Raw genomic sequence first — 22,946 nt, 5'->3', positions numbered from 1 at the left:
AATGAATCTTAAATGTCACGCTGCCAGAATAGCTGATCCTAGAGATATTGTTAATGTTCAATTAATCTCCTAATTACATATTTTTCTTTTGACTATGGAAAAAGCCAGGTTGCCAGACTGCATTGTGGGAAAAGTGTTCAACATCGTCTGCCTGATGGACAAACCTATAGACTTAAGTCCTCTTTGCTTGATTTGAGATTTGTTATGTTTCACTGACAATGAGCGATTGGTTAATTTATCTCCCGTCAGTGCTGGCTGGAACTCACACGGTGTCCTAGGCAAGGACCACCCCGAGCTCAACTAGCATGTGGTGAATCCACAGTTTCCACAAGAGGGCGTAGGGAAGTGCGGGACACCAGTGGTTTGTGAAGTCGCCTGATGGATTGACTGGCTCCTTTCCCACCCTTTGGACCCCCCATCCTACCACGATCCTCGATGACGTCGCCCCATTGGGAATTGCAAACCTATTACTGGAAATGTTTACCAACACCCAAGAATGAGGAGGCTGTTTTCCTCTAGGAGCGACGTCGTGCGTTGGTGCTCTTGGTAGTGAGAAATGCACTCCACAAGTGCCAGGTAGGCCTTGCTGTTAAACTGCCAAATGATCCCATTTTAATTGGGCCTCCTTGTTGACTTTCCATTTTCCTGCCAATTGGCTTTTTTCATTCAAGGCAATTTGAATGGAAATGTTAGCGCCTTCCAGTGCAGAAGGACGATAATAATATTCGCCTGATGCCTGCTCACCTCATGCATGCGAAATCTTGGGAAAGACGATATGCAAGTTTGGATGGATGGATGGATGGATGGACGGATGGGTAAATGATAATGGCCGCAGTGTTTTGTGCTTTATCCCGCGGCAGTGTGGGTCACTCTGTTATTCTTAGAGATTGTTCATCTCAGCTCTTCCACCACTTGATTTTTTCCCTGTGTGATCTACTGTATAATGCATGTATCTATCATGGATTAATGAAGCAAACAAACAAAGACGTAGAACGTGAGGCTAATTCAATGGGAACGAGTCACATGCTGCTTCGCCATGTCAACTAAACAAGACTTAACGATGTTCAGCTCGCGGCAACTGAAAGGCAGTTATTCACCGATTATACACCACATAACAGTGACCAGGGCAAGCGGTCAGCAGAGAGATGGATGATTATATGCAGTGTATGACTGCAGAGCCTGCTTCTGACCACTAGGGGGTCATAACCGTGTTATGAGAAGTTGGTGATAGTCATAGGATTTTTACTGGGAGCTGGAGTAAGAGTTTTAAGAAAAGTTGTTTTCAAATTTGGTGTCCATATAAGAGGGCAGAAAGAAAGAATATATTAGAAAGATAAAGTGTGTGAACGTGCATGCTGAATGCATACTTCCCAAAAACACTTGTGGGATTCATCCTGAGTTTCTGATAACCTTAGAGGTCTGTCCTGACATTTCCCGTGACGTTAACATTAATCTTCCATTTGTGGTGTCAGAAGGCTCCTTTGCTGGTATTGTCAGCTTGTCTGCCGCATGCTTGCATCCCCTCTGACAGTGTGACTGGTGCTCGGGAGGCGTGGCCTAAGATAAGCTTTGTCCTCGGGGGTGGAGTCTGTCTCAGTGCAGGCTGTGATGGCTTTAACGCAGCGCCTAGAGGCATCTTGGCTTGGACTCGTTCTGGAGCCTCCTACTGTACGGTTTTGCCTTTGGATGGCTATTGGCACCAGTCTTCCCATTCCTGCTGAATCAAAGCCCCTTTCATTGGAAGACTTCGTGTCCTGCACACAGCAGGAGGTCTCCCAGAGCAAGTTGTGTGCGGGCAGATGGCTTAGTACTTCCCTGTAATTCTAACATGTAGTTCTAACATTGCCCTCAGGGGGGTGTAGGAGTCCCAGCCTCAGGCAGTGTATGACACCCGTAACCCACCTGCAGTGTGAAACCGCATGTCCTTCCCCTTGGATGCAGGTCCTGCTGGTTTTGAACTTCTTGAGCTTAAAAATAGATTAATAAGGGCTGAGAAAATGTGAGCCTGATTGAATAATTAGCCGTGAAAGGTTAGATGAGAGCAGACTTTCAGAGAGGGACGTGGTTGTGGGAAGGCCGAGGCATTTGTACTGGCAATGAATGAATGAATGGTAATGGAGCCCGACTGTCTGTCATCAGCGATTTAACGAGTATTAATGTGCAGCTCTTCTGTGCTTCCTGGCCTGGGACTAACTGTAGGCCTAGACTCAATCCATGGGCTTGCATGTAGGAGGTGTGTGTTTGTAAGTGCCTGTATACTCTCACTGTACCGGGAGTCTGCAAGGAACCATTTTTAGATTAAGTCGCAGGATCATGGTGTCTCACGGGTCGACAGCGAATTGAAACTTAACAGTGAGTGATTTTTAAAAAAATATATCCTGTGTTATTAAAGAGGGATAAGAGCGAAAACATCAGCTATTCTCTCTGGTACTGAAGTTACCAGTAGTTCTGCTTTTCAGAAAATGTGATGTATATTAATGGTATAATATAATTAGTATTATGTAATGTATGAGTGTGAATTCAGCTGGATGCCAAGCGACTAAGCATATTTTCTTCCTAGGAAAATAGGCAAAAACATTTGAAACCTTGCCCACACTTAAAGAAATAGAAAATGGGAGAAACAGGAAAATATGTCCCAGGAAATAAATAAGGATGAATGAACGACAGCTGGTGCGTAGGTGTGAGCAGACAGACCAATCACACTTCATCATTCATCAAGTCGGTGCAAAATATCTGCAATTGCTTCAGAAGGCCAGTGAGAATGTCGGAGCTGAAGCCGAGGCTTCCTACTTCATCTTCCACGCCAGCAGACGCACTCAGGCTGACTTAGGAATCGCCGTTGTCATGGTGCCGTTACTCGATTCCAGGCGTCCAACACATTGGACGAGAAAATGCGATGCGAATGGGCTTGTGGGATTGGCATGAGCGCGTGACTGACCAGAAAACTCAAACTCCTTCGGACTGCAGTTAAAAAAGTATTATGTTGTGGGGGGGGTGGGGGGAGGAGGAGGTGCTTCATGAAGGGAAGGATTATTATGATCACCAGCTGATCAGAATAGAAGCCAATGGGCACATTCCATGTGGCCACCGTGAACGGCGCGTCTCCACATCTAGGGGGCGCTCATCAGTCACAACGGAAGACCGCGACTTCATTTTTAAAGATGGACTCTTTTGCCATTTGACTTATGTACCTTAAAGATGGTTAGTATAACAGCTAATAATGCATTACTGTAAGTACTACTATACTTGAGGTAGACTTATTTAATGGACGCGATATCTCCTTCAGGCTAGTGAGCCCCTGAGAATTGATTATACATATTATACGAATGACATTATGGATTTGAATCGCACCTCAGACTCTGACTCGAGGCATTTTGTGGGCGACCCGTCTTCGTTAACGTGGATGGGGGGGAGAAGGGGGAGGGGGCAGGACAGAAAGGGCATCGGTCCTCCTGGGTCCCTCTGATCAGACCCAGCGCCGCGAGTCCATCCTGAGAAAATTACCCTCACCGGAGCCACGGAGCCGATCACTGCCCAGAAGCCTTTCCTTTGACCCACTGTGAATTTACCGGAACGCGGTAAAACCTTTTCCTACTGTCGGCTCCATTTGTTCTTCGTTGTCCTGCAACTCTAATCCTGTATATCATTGCTTTTCTCACTTAGATATATACAAGATGCATTTTCTAGTTACGTATTTGTATTATGTAGATAATATGGCCCAACCAGCAGACAGACATTATTACGCCTGGCTGCAGGTGGAGATGACATCATCATACACTTCTGCAATTGCACAGAGAGGCAATCTGCTGACTCCTGTCTGCCTGCGGAGTGCGTGATGACCTCAGAGGTGATGATCATGTGCACCTCTGCATCTCCTTATGTTCCTTCAGGCCCATCACCAGTCACCACCAGGGCCGCCCCACCCTTGCTAACCCCATACATGTCCCCATGTTAAACAACACTATGCAATCAAGCAAATCAAACCCCCCTCCCCCCCACGTCTCACCACATATTTGGTCCATTAATTTATTTAATTACAACACACTCATTAGGCCATATGGTGCTTGAAATGGAATATAGCAAATGCATGAGAAGATAAGCCTGCAAATGCATATTACATTCATCTTGTCTAAGGCCTGAAACCCTGTCAATAACCCCAGTATGCGGCTCTTCCTGGTCCTACTGGTTTTACTTCCACAATATTACATTGTGAACGTCGCCCTTTCATTTAGTGCAAGCTTTTACACCGGAACACTTTGGGCAGGGATTCGTACCGGATGCGGTAGCTAACTTTCCGCTCTGTCCATATGGAAAGGGCCAAGCGATGCCCGAAATAAGAAGCCAAAAATGGAAGAGATGCTATTGCTATGGCATTTCTGTAAGCTTGTAGGGTGTTGGATTGAAATTCCATCCCTGCCCCCTTCTGCAGAGTTTTTCTGAGCTGGCCTGGTGCTGCGTGAATTATGGGATGCTCTCAGCTCTTCCCCTATAATTGACAACGATTAAACGATTGTACTTCTGATCTGTGGGATTCAGCAAACTTTTTTCCAGTCGTGGGGAATAAAACGGCAAGAATTTTGAAAGAGAAAAATATGGGATCTGCAAGGTGTTTTTATGTAAATGTATATTTAAGTATATTTTAGTAGAGTTCAGAACCATGGATAGCACAATGAAATTCAATAATTATAACGACACCGTCCGCTTCAGCTCAACTCAGTTTTTTATATAGGGCTTTTCACTGTACATTGGTGTGTTCTGATATATTCCTACATCATTAATACAGAATAATTCAAAAACAAAGAAAAGGTAAGATAACGAAATGAAAGAGTAGGTCAGATGTCAAAGGAGGAGAGGAACCAAAAACGTCTGGGGTTCCAAGGTCAACCAGCTACAGTTAAGCTAAACTTAAGTAATAGGTCACTAGCCACGATTTAAAGACTGAGACCGATTCGGTATCCCGAAAATGATCTCGTGCTGTTATTTGTCTGTTGAAGTGTTTGTTGTTCCTAAGAGTAGCATCCAAAGAACAAATGATAATTCTTAACTTTAACCCGTATGCTATTTTCGGTCATTTTCTCATATTAAGCCGCTCTTTAGCCTCTTCAAAACACACGGCAGCATGGACAATTGGGATAATAAGCAGGGGGGTGTTTAAAAAAAATAGTAAAAGACAACAAAAGCAGAGGTTTTGTTTTTCATCTGCCACACGGTGGAGCACAGTCACAGCAAACTTTTCGCGTGTGTTCAGTTCACAAACTGTGGAAAACCTGGACAACTTCACGCAATACCCAGTGACTGTTAAATACTGATGTCTGACACCCTTAGAAGCAGAAAGTAACCAGTCCGTCGGGCTTGATTGATTGCAATACCGCACCCATTCCCTGCAAAAAGCACGCTCTGATTTTAAGACATTGCAAAAAATAAATCTCGGCAATCGGTTTTCTGGTGCCAGAAACAATTTGCCATGACGGCACATAACGTGAGTCTTGGCAGCTGCTCCGGTGCTGCTGATGCGTCGTGCGCCAGTGGCACCGATGCGCACCTGGAAAGCAGTTAACCCTGAGCGCCACCGGACACCTGACCGTCGCAATCTGCCTGGACTTCATTGGGACCTTCGGCTTCCTTAACAACTTTCTCGTCCTGGTCCTCTTCTGCCGCTATAGAGTGCTGCGGTCGCCGATCTCCTGGTGTGCGTTGTGGGGATGCCGTGCCAGCACGCAGGGACGGCGGCTCAGGGGAGAGTTTGGGTGTGTATGGTGCCGCTTCGCCAATCCCCTCTTAGGTGAGTTTGTATGGCAGAACATCAGTTATTCTCTTAATTAATCGGGCGTCCGATTTTATCTTTTTGATGGATATTAATCGAAATACATAGCTTTTTGTGAAGTTAATATCCCGCTCCTTTGTTGGGGACTGATAGCAACTCTGCATCTATAATGCGCTGCTCCGTTTTCAATTCGTATTGTAGTGCTATGTTATGCGTATTGTGTGCAACATCATCTATTATTAGTGAATTTTTCACTTTAATGTTTGTGTATTTTATATGTACGGAATTTGGACCTCATTTAGGGATCAAAACATAGTTTAAAATAGTACCTTCTGTTTTGAAATAATTGTATTATAATCGATAATACCAAAGGTAAACATACCGAATACATCATGCGGGCGTATCTGCTCACCGTATCGACCTGACTTTTGTTATTAAGAGAATATACACACTTGTCCATTTAGAAATCATAAATAAGACTTACGTAATACCTCCACACTGACACACTGTACAAGTCATCTGATCGTGTCGATGAGGTTGGTGACTTTTCGATAGTCTGTACGTCGCAATGCAGGGATTTCGGTGCTGTGGGGATAATTTGAATATTGGGGCATTGTCTCTCATATTTGTGTTTCATAACCTTCCAGAAGTAAGTGAGCTGGTGATACCTAGACGGACAGAAGATACTTAAATGCAATATATCTCCGTCTGTCAATAATATGGAAAGAAAAACTTAAGGAATTCCGTTTCAACAGAAATGGAAAAATCAATATTGATAATAAATTAGTATTTAGTCATTGTGATGTGTATATTACCTGCCTTCCAACAGTCCTCGATGATTGTGGAACGTGGTCATTTGTTGTGCATATTTTAGTTCGTTGGCATGTAGCGTCTGTTTAGTTAATTAGCGCAAACGACGCCACCTACGTGTCTGCAGTGACACATGTGAGACGGGCGCGGAAACCACCTGCTCTCGATCGCTCTGTGTTACATTTAGTTGCTTCGCTGATGGTTTAATCTAAAGGGAAAACAATTCAACATATTCACCCGTTTTGCAATTTAAGTTTCCTCAGTGCTACAGCAACTTTGTTCATTTGGTCGCTAACAAGTTCACGTCTTTATCTGTGTTGCCAGTCCGAATCGAAGGCAAACTGATCCTCATTCAGTTTCTGTGTTGTTTAATTTTTTAACTAGCAGCATGTAATTTTTAAAATGCTTTAAATGAGCAATAATTGGAAGGGGGAAAATGAAATATGAAAAAAACGGATCATTTTCACAACTGCAAGAATCCATCTTCGCGAGAGTTGCAAAGGACAGCAGCTGATTCTTAAAAAAAAAAAAAAAAAAAGCAATGTGGAGATTCTGCAGATGCGGCTTTCGATTTGTTTTTATTTTTATTGGTTTTAATTATCACTACTCAGATTTACCCTTTTACCCAGTTAAAGCTTGCTGTGTGGGACCATAGGTGGCTGAACTCACACCCCTAACTGTGACTAACTTAAGTTCTTGATTATGGCCCGGCAGGTAATAAATGATTTTGGCTACAGTACAATCAGGCCGCCATATGCGATGCCGCGTTGGTCAGTACCAATAAGCTATTCTCTTAGGGGGGCACCCACAGAACTCCATGCTACCTTCCTACAGAGCAGCCCTAGTCCGAAGCCTCTTTTTACTGATTTCAGGTCAGTTCTATTTTATGATATATAGTTCTCTATCCACATTGTTGTCTAAAAGTATTTCAAGTAATCTTTTATGTCAGTCTGAGGGCTGATCGAGCCTCTGTTTTTTGGTTCTTGAGTCGACTCCCCCTACAATGTGCCTTAACTGGTTCTGACTTATTAATAAACAAATGATTTAATAGTCTGATTTTAGAAGAGACATAAAGTGCATGGGCGTGTTAGTCGGCTTAGTAAGTTCAGCATGAAATTACAAACTCTTCCTCTCCTCAGATTTAAACCGGCACCCAGAACTGTCGATTAACAACAAAAGAAAGCGTTGTGCTGTTTTTTGTAATGAAAGTGGTGCTAGAATATTTCACAGTTAGACAAACTAAAAAAAAGCCTGGCAACCGACTATTTCCTGGTTTTCATTTCCATCTTATCACTGCCAGGATAACCTGAATCCTATATAGACCAATTCTCTCCAATTACACCTTAAATTAAACGAACTCCGCATATGAGCACATGCACTCTGCCACCATCTGTTTATTGGCTTTTTAAAGTCATTTAATGCCACTCGGCCCCTTTAAAAGTTGTTTTCCGTAAATGTACGACTAAGCGGGATGAAATGATTTGTTAGAAGCACAGAGCTTCTTTGTTCAGAGTCCTAAAAGCGGTTCATCCGAAAGCATGCCCTTATCACCAAGGGTCTTGTTTAGTCGGAGATTGCCAGAATTCAATACCGTTTGGTCCTTGGCCAGCAAGAAAAGGGACAGATTGAAAACTCCGAGCCCTTCCGGAAAGATCTCCTGGGAACAAAGGGCTGCAGTTATAATTTGGCAATGTTTACAGTCGGCTTTTAATATTCCGCAAGGGCTCCTTGCGGAAAGCGAGTCCCGTCACTGACTCCTTAACGGAAAGCGCCTTAGGACCGCTCGGCTGTGACGCTTTGAAGATTGTCCGCACCTTCCACTCTGGATGAGGTCGGTGATCTATAGGATCCCTTATTCCAAGAGCGATCTCAGAGTTTAAATAGGGCTAAAGCCTAATCATTCCGAGGTACCGCGACTGTCAGATTGCTTTGAGCTCACATTTAAGTTAGATGACCGAGGCACCTTTAAAAATACAGTAATCAGTTCTGTGGGCAGAGATGCCTTGTTCCAGATTCTTGTATAGATGTTCTGTTGCATGTCAAGGGAGAGCAGCGGTTTGTCACCCAACGTTTCAGCCGGGAAAGGCTTACTTAATACCCAAAGTGACATAATTAGCATTCATCCGCTGAGAACAGATCACAGATCACAGAGGTGAAAAGGCTGTGTCTGTCCCTGTAGTTTTGCTAGCCTATGTCCACTTAAAGAAGTTCCAATTAACTGTTGGCATTCAGTCCCCGTTGATCCACATTTGCTTACATCCGGGGGCGGAGCCGAGGGATGACCAGCGGTGGCCAATCACACCACACATCACAATAATAAAAAGGAAATATGCATAATTTTATTTTTTAAGTGGAACCATAGAATAGATACAGTGCGGTAACTGGCACCTGCAGCCATCCCAGTTTACAGTTTCTGCTGACGCCACTGTCCCCGTCACTGGGAGGACACTGAACTTGGTCTGCTGGTGCCCAGGAATGCTTGGGGGCTGCCTTCGTGAGACACTTTCCCCACCCACTCCTGTGTTTTGCCTGGTTGTGTATGTACTCCACCCAGAGAGCGCTTTGAACTTCATTACTTGTGATTGATTTGGCAACTTCATCATCAGCCTTCATTCTGCAGTGGGTGGACGATCATATCCAGAAAGGTCCGTTGTGTGTGTGAGTTTCTGCCTCAACTCCCTAATTAGATTACTAATTAGAGGACTGATTGGCTGAAGAGTCCTCGCACCTGGGTTTGAACAGCTGACCCCCAAAAACCTGCATACACACCAGCCCTTTGCGGATAAGACTGGCCACCCCTGCCCTACAGGCTCAGGCGAATAACCTGTGTTGCAGTGTTCAGTTACCTGCTACGCATTTTACATGACACTGTTCCCAAGTTGGCCTCAAGGTGGTGCTAATGTTGAGCGACTCGTCCCACTGGCATTGCGTCCTGCATCTCCCTGGCTGTGCTTTCCTACGAGCGCTGTTGCACCTTGACCAGCCCCGCAGAGGCCGACCCCACCAACTACCGCCAGATCGGCCTGGGGATCGTCCTTTCCTGGCCGTCATCCTGGCATGGATGCTGCCCCCTTCTGTATGGCTGGAGTGCGTACGGCCTTCAGGGCCCGGGGACCATGTGCTCTGTAAGCATGAACAGTGTCTCCCACATCGTTAGCCTCTTCGTGTGCATGCGGTCAAGCAGGTAGGTCTGAAAACAAGCCGATTGTAAAGAAAAAGAACACAGAGGGTCAATGAACATAACATTGTGGACGAAATGAGTCTTAAGTCGCACTGCTAGAACTGCACCCATAAGACTCGTGGCAATGGGTCACAAATGTGCATATAATTCCTTACACAAACTCCACACGTGCACACACAGGGCTGGATCTACCTTAGGGACCCTGAGGCAAAATTTCACTTGGGAGGCCCCCCTGCAAAGAAAACTAATCATTTCACTTCCTCTGTAATACAGTTATTTTGAGGGTCCTCAGTAACTGCCTATAGCTAGAGGCGGCCATATTTCTGCCTGCATGTAAAGATTTTAATCTCATGCATGTCCTTTATGACTTTTAACTTCATGTAATTATAAATCATAAGTATGAATATCCAATACTGTGCAAAAGTCTTGAACCGTCAAAGAAAATATTTAATGCTATTTTTCTCAGTAGTAAGTGTATATTTGCTCCGAAAAAAACCCAATTTAACATTAGAACATATGCAAATTAAAAGGGACATAATAAAAACTAACAAGAATTTCTACCCGTTCTCCAAAACGTTCCCGATATAGGTGTAGATGAACACTGCTACAGTTCCCAAGCCTCTCCTCAGGGGTGCCTCAGCCATTCCATTATATTCATTAAATTTCACCACCAACTCATTTAATTCATTTATTGAATTAGTTAGGAAAAATCAGTGAGATATTGATTAGCCATACGAGATGCGTTAGTGGTCAAGTAAAAAAATACATGGGTCTGTGTGTGTGTATGTATATATATCTACACACACACACGTACTTTGCCTGGGCGTCCTTGCGCTAACCGGACCCATGCCAGCTGCCTAGTTACCCTCTGCCAGCCCTAGCTGTACACATGAGAGGTTAAGAAACACTGCAGAAGTATTTGTTCTTTCTTACCATGGTCACCACGCCATAATATTTTCTGCCTAAAAGAACAGGCTAAATCATGTGTCTTGCTCGTACCTGGGGACAAGATGATCTCCGAGCTCCCCCGCCCCCCCCATCTCCCCTCCACCCCCATACACATTTCCCTACTGTGCACAGGCCACTGACCAGCTATCATGCACACACAACGTATGTTCTATTTGCAGACGGCAATTGAGGTCCCACTAAAAGGGCTGAACAAACCATTCGTCGCATTATAGGGAGGGAATTATTTTCGATCGTTGTGTGAAGGAAAATCAGGAAGATAAAAAAATAATGTGATCTTATGTGATTTCCAAATACTGTATAAAGTTTTCACAAATATGTATTTTGACTAGATTATTTAAAGATTAGAAGCCCCTTTTAGGCCCCCCCTGACCCAGGGCCTGGGGACAACTGACCCAGTCCCCCCCCCCCCCCCCCCCCCCCCCACATCAGTGGTTCTTCCTCGGCTTTACGACCGTAATCAAAGGTGTGTAGCGCTCTGTCTCCTAGATTCACAAATTGCCCTCTTTTCTTTACTGAATTGCACAGATTAAGAAAATAAATCGACACAGATCTTCAAACATAAATAGATCACGCAGCGTTGCGTGGCTGGGAGGGGGGGTCCTGTTCATGTTCCTTCCTCCCTCATTTATGGAACCGTGTCTCGGGGTAGATGCATCAAATGGACCAGCCCCCACGAGCCGTACCAAAGGTGCATACAAGATGGCTCAACACATTATCGACAAGCTCACGTTATTATAACTGTGATAAGCCTGAGCTAACACAGGCTAACAGAGGCCTATCTTAGGGGATATGAACTGGTCATTCATCATTTGGTTCATTCGTTACTGGTTTAACCTCCATGTTCCCAATCTATAGTTGGCATCTTGTTGTATCAGGTTTACCGAAAGTGTATTCAGTCCCGTTTGTGTCCAGTGGGTACTAGTGAGCGACCAGGTCCTGGGAGACTGCGAGTGGATTAAAAGCCTGCTGTTAAACTACAAACGTTTAGGGAAATATCTCACCTAGTTGTAGTACCAGTTCTTTGGGGTTTGGTGGAACGCTTTTCGTATGACCAGTGACATTGCTGGTGCTGGTTTAACTGGTCTGTTTGGCAAAGAAGCCATTACTTAATGAAATCCAGGTTAGTGCTCTGGTTTCCTCTGATTTTCATCTATTAAAACTGAGCCCTGAGAGCAGCTTGAGCGTCTGCACCTTTTCCCCGGTGCTGCTGTGTCAGCGGCATGCTAATGCTAATTTAGCGACGACTGGTGAGCATCTGCCCACCTGATCCAGGGCCCCTTCTGCATTCAGGATTAGGTGCTGCAGTCAGGGGCTGAGTGGCTGAGATACTTCTCCTCCAACTCGCATCGCATTTTACTTATTTATAGAGCTGAATATACAGCAAGCCCCCCCCCCCCAGTACTCAGGAGGGTGCATATGTGTCCCTCTTTCCCGCAGTGGGAAGCAGAACCGGAGTGGGTGAGGGATGCAGATGGTCTGTTTCAAGCACACTTTTTGCTGTGTAAGCACAAACGGCAGGCTCCAGCTGACCCCTAGACGTCCCACATCAGGCTGGCTGTCAGGGATAAAGTCGAGCGTTGCCTCAAACTTTATGGCAAATTCAAGAATGGAACGCCGAGCGTGACGTTAAACTCTCATGCTGCGGTATGTAGTTGCAGAGCCATATCCGGACTTCGTAATGAGGAAAGAAGTGGAGATAACGAACGGATAGATAATGAACGGACAGAAACAAACGGACAGATAATGAACTGAGGACCCCATAGGTAGAGTTTCGTGGCTTATTGGTCACACAAAATTGCTCCGCTTCCTCCCATGATTCTCTGTTCCTTGTGATGGTACAATGGTCCAACTACTGTCACAGACCCTGCCAGTCAGAGAGGGACCTGCACAGACTTCAAAATGTTGTAAAGCAAGCAGTATAACTAGTGTCTCTCACAATGGTGGGATAATTGAATCGGTAAAGGTTAAATTTCTTAGAAAAATGTGCTACCAGATAATCAATAGCCAGTGCGTCTTCCTGTAAGAAGACAACACCTGCACCAGTTGCACCAGCATGCACTGCTAATATTAAATGGCGAACAAAGTTAGGAGTAGTAAATACGGGGGGATCCACTTTCATACTCCCAAGAGCCTACGGACGCTCAGGGAACCAGGTACAACATGCAAAGAGAAGTAGATCGGTTCAAGAAAAAAACCATTATGGCAAAACTCCTGGAATCCACCCCCGATAATATCCTGCCACTTCCCAGAAGCGTCAAAGTTCACATTTCGTGGAGGGCGCCGGAAAATCTCGATTAGCCCGTTCTTTGGCATCCACTGGACAGACTATATTTCGGCCAACTTTCTTCCTTAAAATAGCTATCTGTGGCGTTTCCAAATTCACACTTTGCCATATTCAAGGTCACAATACAAACCACAGCACTCAGTCAAATAAGCAACGCAATTATTAATCCCACACAGAACCAGACTCATCAACCCTTGAAAAGTCCCCGGGGCGTTTTCTTGCCGAACGGAATGATCGTATACTCTTAGAAAGCATCCGGAGTGGTGAGAGCTGAAATCTCTGATACTCAACTGGTCAAGGGCGTCTGCCAGTAGCCTTTTAATAAATGTAATTATCTAAGATACTTGGCTGAACCCAATGTATCAACATCGTCGTCAATTCTAAGCCGAAGGAATTAATCAGAGCTGGAACCTGCATTAACTTTTGTAGCATATTTTTTGTTTAAGTTTTATTCTTCCCTTGGACTTGGAAGGACACCGCAGTGCCCCTGTCAGGAGGGTGTGCTGTGGTGTTTGCTGGACAGCCTGCTGACATCCTCAGGAGGGTTTAAGCCTGATCAGGAACAGAAGCCAGGTCATGTGTGATGGAGCCAAATCCAGGGCTGCCTTCCGTTCCCCTGATTCCGCTGCAATTGCTCGCTCTTCAATTATTTGTTGTGCTAGGGGCTGACAGCCTTCTTGGGAAGGATGAGTCAGATATGCCTCCCTGTCTGTGCCGAGCCTTTGTACCTCTTGGTATTCCCAGTTTTTTTATAGAGTCAACAGACTAAATAACATGTTTATTGTTCCGTGCAAAAATACATCGCAATTTCGACACTTAATCCCGGGGCTTTTTATTTATTTACAGAAAAAATATCCATCCAGAAACAGGCAGATCTCATCTGAGAAGAAATAATGACTTATGACAGGCCAACACCCAGCACAGAGTGAGAAATCCATAACCTGCTGTTGAATTTCTCGGTGGACCTGTTAAGGATTCACCTTCCACTGAAACATCACCCAAACAAAGAGACGACGAAAAGAACGGACCTTGTGGAGGTTGTGTCTCTGAGGAACATGTGCTGGAAGTGAGATAATCAACCCCCCCAGCAAAGAGTGCAGCTCCTTCTTCTTCCTTTGTCTTTCTGTTACTCCCCCCACCACACTCCCACCCCCAACATCAAGGTGGACAGCATGACCGCAGCCTTGAGTCGAAAGCGCCGGCAGCAGATTCTCCTGATGATGGTCGTCATGGTGATCTGCGATCTCCCCTGCTGGATGCCCTACAGCGTGGTGGCACCCTTGGCCGCCCCGGGCCCATCACCCCCGAGCTAAACCTCAGCCATCAACCCCGTCATCTATATCTTCATGCACAAGCAGGTGGGTGGGCCTGTGCAGGGGATTGTGGGAATGCCCATGTGTGCTGCCCATTTCTGTTCCGATGACATACCCAGGGAGAACGCTATGCTTTATGGGTACCACAGAAATGCAGTATGTAGGATTGTTTCCAGCAACGACAACAAAACAGCAAGTGAAGGAATGTCTCCTGGAACAACGGCGTCATATTCCTGTACAATTCCTCCCAACGGGAATCTGAAATTCAAAGCACACTGAAGCTGTTCTTGTAATTAAAAAACTGAATATTCACGAAGGAAAAAGTTCCCGAATGATTGGTGTGTCAATTTAGAATAGAAAACACCAGGAAATAAGGACACGTAACTGTGCCCTAAGACTCTAAGGCCGTAAGACGTCACTAGAAAAAAGGCTAACAGAGACCCAACTTATTTTAGTTTGAAGCAGTACTGAAGATCCTGCTGTTTCATCAATCTTCTCTAATCATGTTGCCGGAGCATCAGATTCTCAGCAAATCTTATGCTCAGATGTAATTGAGTCATTTATTATTTTTATTTCATAATATTTATGGACCAGAGTAAATGGGATTTGTGGGTTTTCCTCGCTGGGACATTAAGGATGAGGATAAGGGATGCCAGGCTTCGTCGGAAGTCCATAACGGCAGACGGGTCTTCGCAGGCAAGGTCAGCTCACGCATTTGGCCTGGAGCCTGACACACTGAGTTCCAGCCCAGCAGGGTGGGGGCTGTACGGAGACCCCCATCTCCCGGCCGCGGGGTGCTCTCCGGCAGCAGTACATCACTGGTCCAGTTTACCCAAAGTCTCTGAGCGGTTTTTTCTTCGTTTTCCATCAAGCAATGAGGCGTGTTGGCCAACTTCTCCATTCCAGCGGAAAACAGATCCAGGATTTCGCGAGGAGTGTCCCCTGCCAAATGGGGGGGGCCTTTTCCTGTATGTCACTTTCAGTCTTCAATTCCTCCCAGCCCATACTAATGGAGACTGTGAGTTGAGGCGAGTTGAAGACTAGAATTGCTGTACAGATACATGTTTCGTCGGCTCGTCCACCAGCGGGGCTTGAGAAGAAGGCAAAAGTGGGCGTGGCCCCAGCTGGTGAGTATGCCCCTCCCCCACAGCCACGGCTTACTGTCCGAGCGCCACATTGACAGCTCCGCCTCCACACCAGTGTACCATTTAATCATGTTAAATTTAACGTCTCTCCCCCATCTCTATATGTGTTAAGCAGACAGGGTGTGAAAACCCAACTGATGTTCCTTTGTCTTTATCTTATTCATATATAATTTCCTCTTATATGACAATTCAATGTTTTTTTTTTTCATTCATACACAGAATGCCCTACTGCTGTGGTTTAAAGCAACACAATAATAGTTGTGGTTGTGCAAGCAGTAAATTATGTTTCGATTTAGCAAAGGAACGAAGTGTTTGTGTCTCAGAGGAGTGTGCAGGACCGCGTAACAAATGCACCCGTAACAAATGCGTCCATTTCTGTGTACAGCATGTATTCAGCCCCTTGGAGTTTAGTGAATACGGTTCTCGTGCACAGTGACAGATCGATCAGGAACCACCCTGTCCACCCATGAAACTACTCTCTGTCCATAATGCATAAAACCTCACAGGGGTTTTTAAGGTGTCTGTGAGCTCCGCCGAGAATTTAATCTCAGACTGATATAACTGTCACCTTCCGAACAGGAGATATACACTCTCAGCGTTGGAAATATATTATAAACGGTTGTGCTTCCTGCAGAAGGCTTTGGCCAGATATGTTTAGTTTCATTCAGTGACATTTAAGAAAAATACATTTTAATATGCTCACTTTACTGTTGCATGTTTCCCTATAAATAAATAAAATATACAGTATATAATATGTACAGGCAGTCCCCGGGTTAAAAACGTCTGACTTATGGACTACTTGTACTTACTATAACTATACTCACACTACATAGACCACTTTTACACATTTACACATATTAAGTGTATTATAAAAAATATTCTGGTTTAATATAATGCTCAGTAATCGCAAATGCACACACTACTTTGTTACAGCTCAAGGTACTATACAGGACCGCATGTAGTAATAAATAAATTGTATTGTATCGTATTATTATTAAGATTATTTATGTATTATTATGTATAATGTGCATATTATTATTTTTCTGACTAATCTACAAGTTCAAATGAAAGACAGACTTAGGCAACAGATCTCGCCGTAACCCGGTTGCTGCTTGTATAATGGTGTGGCCAGTGAATGTAGTTTTAAATGTAATGGTTGTATAACCACTTATTATGTGCTGGAAAGGAGGGAACGGATGCTCATCGGTGTCCCTGTAAGCGGACTTTGTGCGCGACGTATCCGCTAGGAATCACCGCCGCACAATGACCACTTCAGACACCCGCATCGCTCTCGGTGTTTTTCCGCAGCGTTCATCTCTCGCGACGCCGCCAGCGTCCCTGCTTCTCTCTCATTATGCTCTCGCCCACTTATCCGTCTTCCTCCACGCAGCTGAACGTTTGCTACGCTTCACACGGCCTTGCATGTTCCACTCATTTTGCTCCATCGATCGGCTAAGCTGGTGTCCTTCCGGGGCTGAGCGACACTTCGTTTTGTCTGGTCACTGGCTGGATGTCATTTTATTTAAAAGTGACCTCAGTGGGCCCAGTATGTATTTAAGCCATTGTCAGCTTTGTGTCAATAGCACAATAAGTTACACACTGGTTCATCAAGAAGAAGAAGAGCAATTTTATGTGTGTGTGTGTGTGTGTGTGTGTGTGTGTGTGTGTTTGCGTGTGTAGACTTCAGCTTTAGCTAGGTGTTAACGGAAGCACAGGAAGTATATTGTGGTTGAATTATTGTGGAGAGACCCTCACAGGTGAGCAGCGGAACATGAGTGGATGGTTGTTACATGGAGAACTTTAGCTGAGAACGCTCGGCAAATGCGGGTCCCCAGTAGCCGGTGGTAAGCTTTCACAAGTAACGTTATTAAAATAACCCCAACCCTAACCCTACGAACCCCACCCTTTGGATGAGATCAGCCTTAACTCCCAAGGAACACATACCACAGCAACTTTGCATGACTTTCCATGAAGAAATGTAGTTGACTATGAGTATACGTGCACAGCTGGAAGTATACTAAGTACACTACGTTTTCTCAAGGGGAGCAGGAATGCATCTTCGCAGCGTCGTCGTTGTTTTGGAGATAAACTCACGACGATGCCCACTGGGGCCCCCGTAGATTCCCACGTTGCCAGCCTGCACTCGGGTGATGCTGGCTACTTGTTAAATGCCACAATGAATGGGGCTGATGTTCAGTGATCCCAATATACGACTCAACGGCAGCCCCCAAAAAAGCCCCCCACCACATCCCTGCTGACTCGCCACATCCCTGCTGAATCGCCACATCCCTGCTGACTCGCCACATCCCTGCTGAATTGCCACATCCCTGCTGACTCGCCACATCCCTGCTGAATTGCCACATCCCTGCTGACTCGCCACATCCCTGCTGAATCGCCACATCCCTGCTGACTCGCCACATCCCTGCTGAATCGCCACATCCCTGCTGACTCGCCACATCCCTGCTGAATCGCCACATCCCTGCTGACTCGCCACATCCCTGCTGAATCACCACATCCCTGCTGACTCGCCACATCCCTGCTGACTCGCCACATCCCTCCTGAATCGCCACATCCCTGCCTTTTGCCCTTGCTGAAATTCCACTCCATTCTAATTTTATTAGACATCCATCGGAAGAAATTTAAATCTTTAATTTGAAAGAACGCAATGTGTGGTTATGCTACGTGATGCTGGGAACAGAGAGCCGGCTTCATGCGCCTTTCTTTACAGATCTGCCGTCTCCCAAAATGGGTCAAAAACAGAGAGCACACCCCCAACAATTTGATTATAAAAACACTTATTAACTAAATGAAAGCGGAGTGGGGGAGCTAAGGCAAAACGATTACTCTCCCCGACAACCAACATTACCGTTGAATTGTTGAGATGTCCTGCTGTTGTTTGCTGTTCACTTGTGTTGTACTTATTCAGGAGCCAATTTTCTGAGCTCCTTGCATCATTCTGTTACTGGCCATGTGTGGCAGTGGAAAGATGCTCGGTTTGGGGCTGAGCCGGTTTCGGAGAGGAGGACACCCAGCTGAGATGCCTCTGTCGGTTCCTGCAGGCTTCCTGTGAACATCCTGCAGCTAAATTAATTTCCCTGCATGGAGCCTTTAAGCTGTTGTGGGTCTGTCAAGACAGGGAACCAGTTTCAGCATAATAATAATAATAATAATAATTTATAATACATTTTATTTAAAAGGCGCCTTTCTAGCACCCAAGGACAATAAAGCATAGAGCAGTAAAATACAGAGAATATAGACTAAAACAAGTTTCATGAAAATAATTGTAATAATAATAAAAATTAAATAAATAGAAAATTAGAGAGAAAATACTAATTTGAAAAGATGGGTTTTGAGGGCAGATTTAAAAAATGTAAGTGAGTTGATGTTTCTGATGTCTGGTGGGAGTGAGTTTCAGGGCCGTGGGGCAGAGTGACTGAAGGCTCTGTACCCCGTGGTGGTGAGACGGACAGAGGGAACAGCGAAGTGAATAGAGGATGATGATGTGAGGGTGCGGGAGGGGCAGCGATGTGAAGGAGATCATGCAGGTACGGAGGTGCCAGGCTGGGAATGGCTTTGAACGTTAACAGATGGGTTTTCAATTCAATACGAGACTTGACCTTGAAACTTGTTGTAATTTGCGATGGGTTTTTTGGGGAAGACCTAGGAGGGGGGGGAATTACAATAATCGAGCCGATAGGTAACGAGACTATGAAGAAGAATAGCAGCAGCCTGGGGGGTGAGGGAGGGGCGAAGACGGTTGATATTACGGAGATGGAAATATGCAGACCGGGTGATATTATTAATATGGGACTGAAAGGAGAGGGTGCTATGGAAGATGGCACCCAGACTCATCCTGTGGAGAAGGGAAAACGGAGCAGTTATAAATAACAAGGGAAAAACTGCTGATTTTGGATAATGTTGTTTTAGTGCCAATGAGGAGTATCTCAGTTTTATCACTGTTTAGTTTAAGAAAATCTCAAGAGAACCAAGATTTTATTTCAGCCCTACAACCGGTAAGGCAGGAGGGAGGAAGATTGGAAGTGGGCTTACAAGTGAGGTGTCATCTGCATAACAGTGAAAATTAATATTGTATTGACGGAAGATATCGCCAAGCGGAAGAAGATCAATAATGAAGAGGAGGGGGGCCCAGAGCTTGTCCCTGAGGCTTTTCGGTTTAAGTCCAGCCACTTTAACGCGAATAACAATCACCTTGCTGTTTTGTACTGCTTTTGACAGCACAGTTCCACTCGAGGTGAGAATGGGGGATGCTTCAGATGCCATAAAAAGTCATTTGAGTAAATCTCTGCTCTGAGACCGGTTGGTAGATGTCAGGCCAATTTCAGCATCCCATCTGCTGTGTGAGCTTGGATTTCATGTGAACAGGCTCATTTGTATTTAATAATTTAGCAGATGCTTTAAGGCAGGCAGTACCTGGAGCTCTTGGGGGTTACGGGCGCTGCTACGGGCCAGGGGATTTGATCTAGGGAGTTTCTGATCACAGGCACAGTCCCTCAAGCCACTGAGCCACGCATCAGCCCATTGTCAAGGTCCCAGCCAGGGAGAAAAGCTTTGTTCAGGGTCTAAAAGTATTTTTCAAACTTTCAGGGTGAGTGTCAGAGTTTTGCTTATGAATGTGTTTTAAAGGTCTGCTCGTTCTCTCATGGGATGGTGAATGCAGGTGCATAGGGGGTGAGATCTATAGATGTTTCCGGAGTCTGCTGATGTGCGACACCGGCAGCTCCAGGAGCTCCTCCGAAGGCCTGGGGAGGTCTAGTCCATGGCGCCTTACAGGGGATAAGCGGCCGAAAATAAAATGGGGGAAATCCTGGGAGGAAAGCTAAGGCCTGTTTTACTTGGGGGGGAGGGAGGGGAGGGCAGAGGGGCAACCGTCTGTGATGTCATCAAGTACAGTAGACATTTTATTGGATTCTGATCTGAAGGTAGTGCAATAGACCACTAGCTTCATTGGGGAAAGAAGATTATTTCTTGGTGATTTTTGTGACCCTGACTGTAATAAGCAGTTCGAAGATAGATAGATAGATAGATAGATAGATAGATAGATAGATAGATAGATAGATAGATAGATAGATAGATAGATAGATAGATAGATAGATAAAATATTCAGCAGTTGGATTCATATCTTAAGGGTCAATGCAAATCATCCATTTGAAGGTTTGCTGTCAACAGGTCTATTGCAAAGACTGGAATCGCACATCCCAGACATATGCAGTGATCTGCAATGATGCAGTAGCCTGAGCAACATGTGCAGACTCGGTTGGATGCCAATTTTTGTGCTATAACAGCCATGCTGGTGATCTGCAGTCATGTCAATATTCTAAATGCATGGAAATGGAAATCTGAGTGACCCATGAGACACGTAGGTAAATTTTAGGTCAGAACAACATCCAATTGTACTACATGGGCAGGGGGTTTCTTGCAATCAGCACTGTCACATAGCTGCCCATTTGAGCTTTATAAGAAGTCATCTGATGAAGTAGGGGGCGCCTGGGGGGAGCATGGGGATTTGCATTTAATTGAAGGGTTGGCTCTTCATTTCCACAAACATTTCCTTTGTCGGTACGCCTGAAGTTACTTAGAACCAATTTTACTGAAACTGCCGGAGATCTGTTTACATATAGCGAGTGTCTTTTGCAGTTTGGCGGAGAGGACTTGAATGCAATACTAATGTATCGTAAGTAGCAACATTTGAAGATTCACATTCCCAAATAGACAAGGATGCCATCAATCATGTGCAGACGCTGAAGTCAATCGCAGATGGCAGTGAACTGATTTTAAATGAATATGAGAGGCAACGTAACCACTGCAGCTCCTGTAAAAACGAATACCAAATGTTTTAGAGCATCTGTCTGAGGAAATTACCTTCTTGAAATATGAGTGTCTTTACAGTGGATGCCATACTGCCACAGTCCTTATCGTTCAAGCTAGTAGTTTTAGTCAAATTAGTTATTACTCACCAGCTGTCGTTTCATGCAGTATGTAATGTTTGTTGAGTGACATCACACAATGACATTATACTGAAGTAATAATTTACATTTTGGAACCTGGCGATGTATTTAACGTGGTCTCCGGGTAAACACATAGGGGACGTAATGTAGACCACGTGTGTCACTGTAAGATGTGCGTTTGGTGCGTTTGCTCTCGCATGAAATGGTGGGAAGGGCAGATGACGGAGAAATGTGTCATGTTTGTGTTGAGTCTAGGCAGCAAAAAATATCTAGAGCCCTCATAATCCTGATTATTCATGCTGCATCAACGCGAAAACCCATCTGCAGTCTTGCTAAGGGCCACGGCTCCTTTACAGATGGTATGACTGACAGGAGTATCATGCATCTATTACCAAGGGCACAGATGCGTGCAATATCTCACAACATAATATTGAATGTTTTGATCCATTTAAGAACAACAGATGTGTTCTCCCATTTGAATGAATCTTCATCTCTCCCTTAGCTGTGTCGGAATTGTCCTCTTTTACACGTTCCTCTTGACTTCTGCTTGCACAGGAACTTACTACAACAAGAATATCTGGTTTTAAATGTTGAGCTAATCATGTACTGTACTGTTATTATGCCTATCAAAGTGTGTCAGCTTCGCCATTTCAGAACCTCTGCTAAAATCATCCTAGTATTTGCAGAGACCGTCCAGTGCAGCCATGTATTTTTTGACTTGGCCACTAGCACACCTCATACAGCCTGTCAATCAGTCACTGACTTTTTAAACCAATATATTTAATTATTTAATTTAGCTGTTGGTGAAATTTAACAAAATCGTGGAACGGCTGAGGTGCCCCTGAGGAGAAGTTTGGGAACTGAAGTGGCATTCATCTAACCATCCAACTAGACATCAGTAACTTTTTAGAAAACAGAAGAGATTATTACTAGTTTTCATTGTGTTACTCTTAAATTTCACATGTTCTAATGTTAAAATGTGTTTTTTGTTCTAAGCCGAAAATACACTTGCTACCCAGATAAACAGCTTTAAACATTTCTTTGGACTGCCTAAGACACTGCACAGTACTGTAGTTCTACCAGGTGATGATTAAAGATTTCTCCTCAGGCTGGCGGCATGTTTCATGTTTGCTGGAGACCCTACCAGAATATCTCAGGAGAAGCCATGCTGATCAGAATGGCTAAACCAACCAGACCCAGGGTGAAGTGTCATGCTCCTACTGCGCCTGAGGTGAAGCCTGGCTGATGTTGGACACAGGAAATGTCAAAGTCTGTCGTATTGTGCAAATGACCCATTTAATCCAAACACAAGCTTTTTTTTTTTTAATCAGGCATTTTTCTGGGCAGCTCCCAGGCAGGACCCCAGTGCCACCAGAGCACATAAAGTTCCATCACAGCTCGCACTGGTGCTGCTGGCAGAGACTGCTGAGAGAAAGGATATGCAGCGAGGGCAGGGGTGAATCACTGACGGTTCTGCTTACCCAAAAAAAGATGGACCATTGGGATTTAACGCA

At 44.8% G+C, this 22,946-nt stretch overlaps 1 pseudogene; it reads left to right on the top strand.

Annotated features, from left to right (window-relative positions):
- The first annotated feature begins 5,464 nt into the window (after nt 1-5,464).
- LOC125717040 (parapinopsin-like) lies at nt 5,465-22,716 on the top strand (annotated as a pseudogene).
- The last annotated feature ends 230 nt before the right edge of the window (nt 22,717-22,946 follow it).

This window comes from Brienomyrus brachyistius, chromosome 21 (genome assembly GCF_023856365.1).
Source record: "Brienomyrus brachyistius isolate T26 chromosome 21, BBRACH_0.4, whole genome shotgun sequence".
In the NCBI taxonomy this organism is placed as follows: domain Eukaryota; kingdom Metazoa; phylum Chordata; class Actinopteri; order Osteoglossiformes; family Mormyridae; genus Brienomyrus; species Brienomyrus brachyistius.
This window is presented reverse-complemented; position numbering and strand designations above follow the sequence as displayed.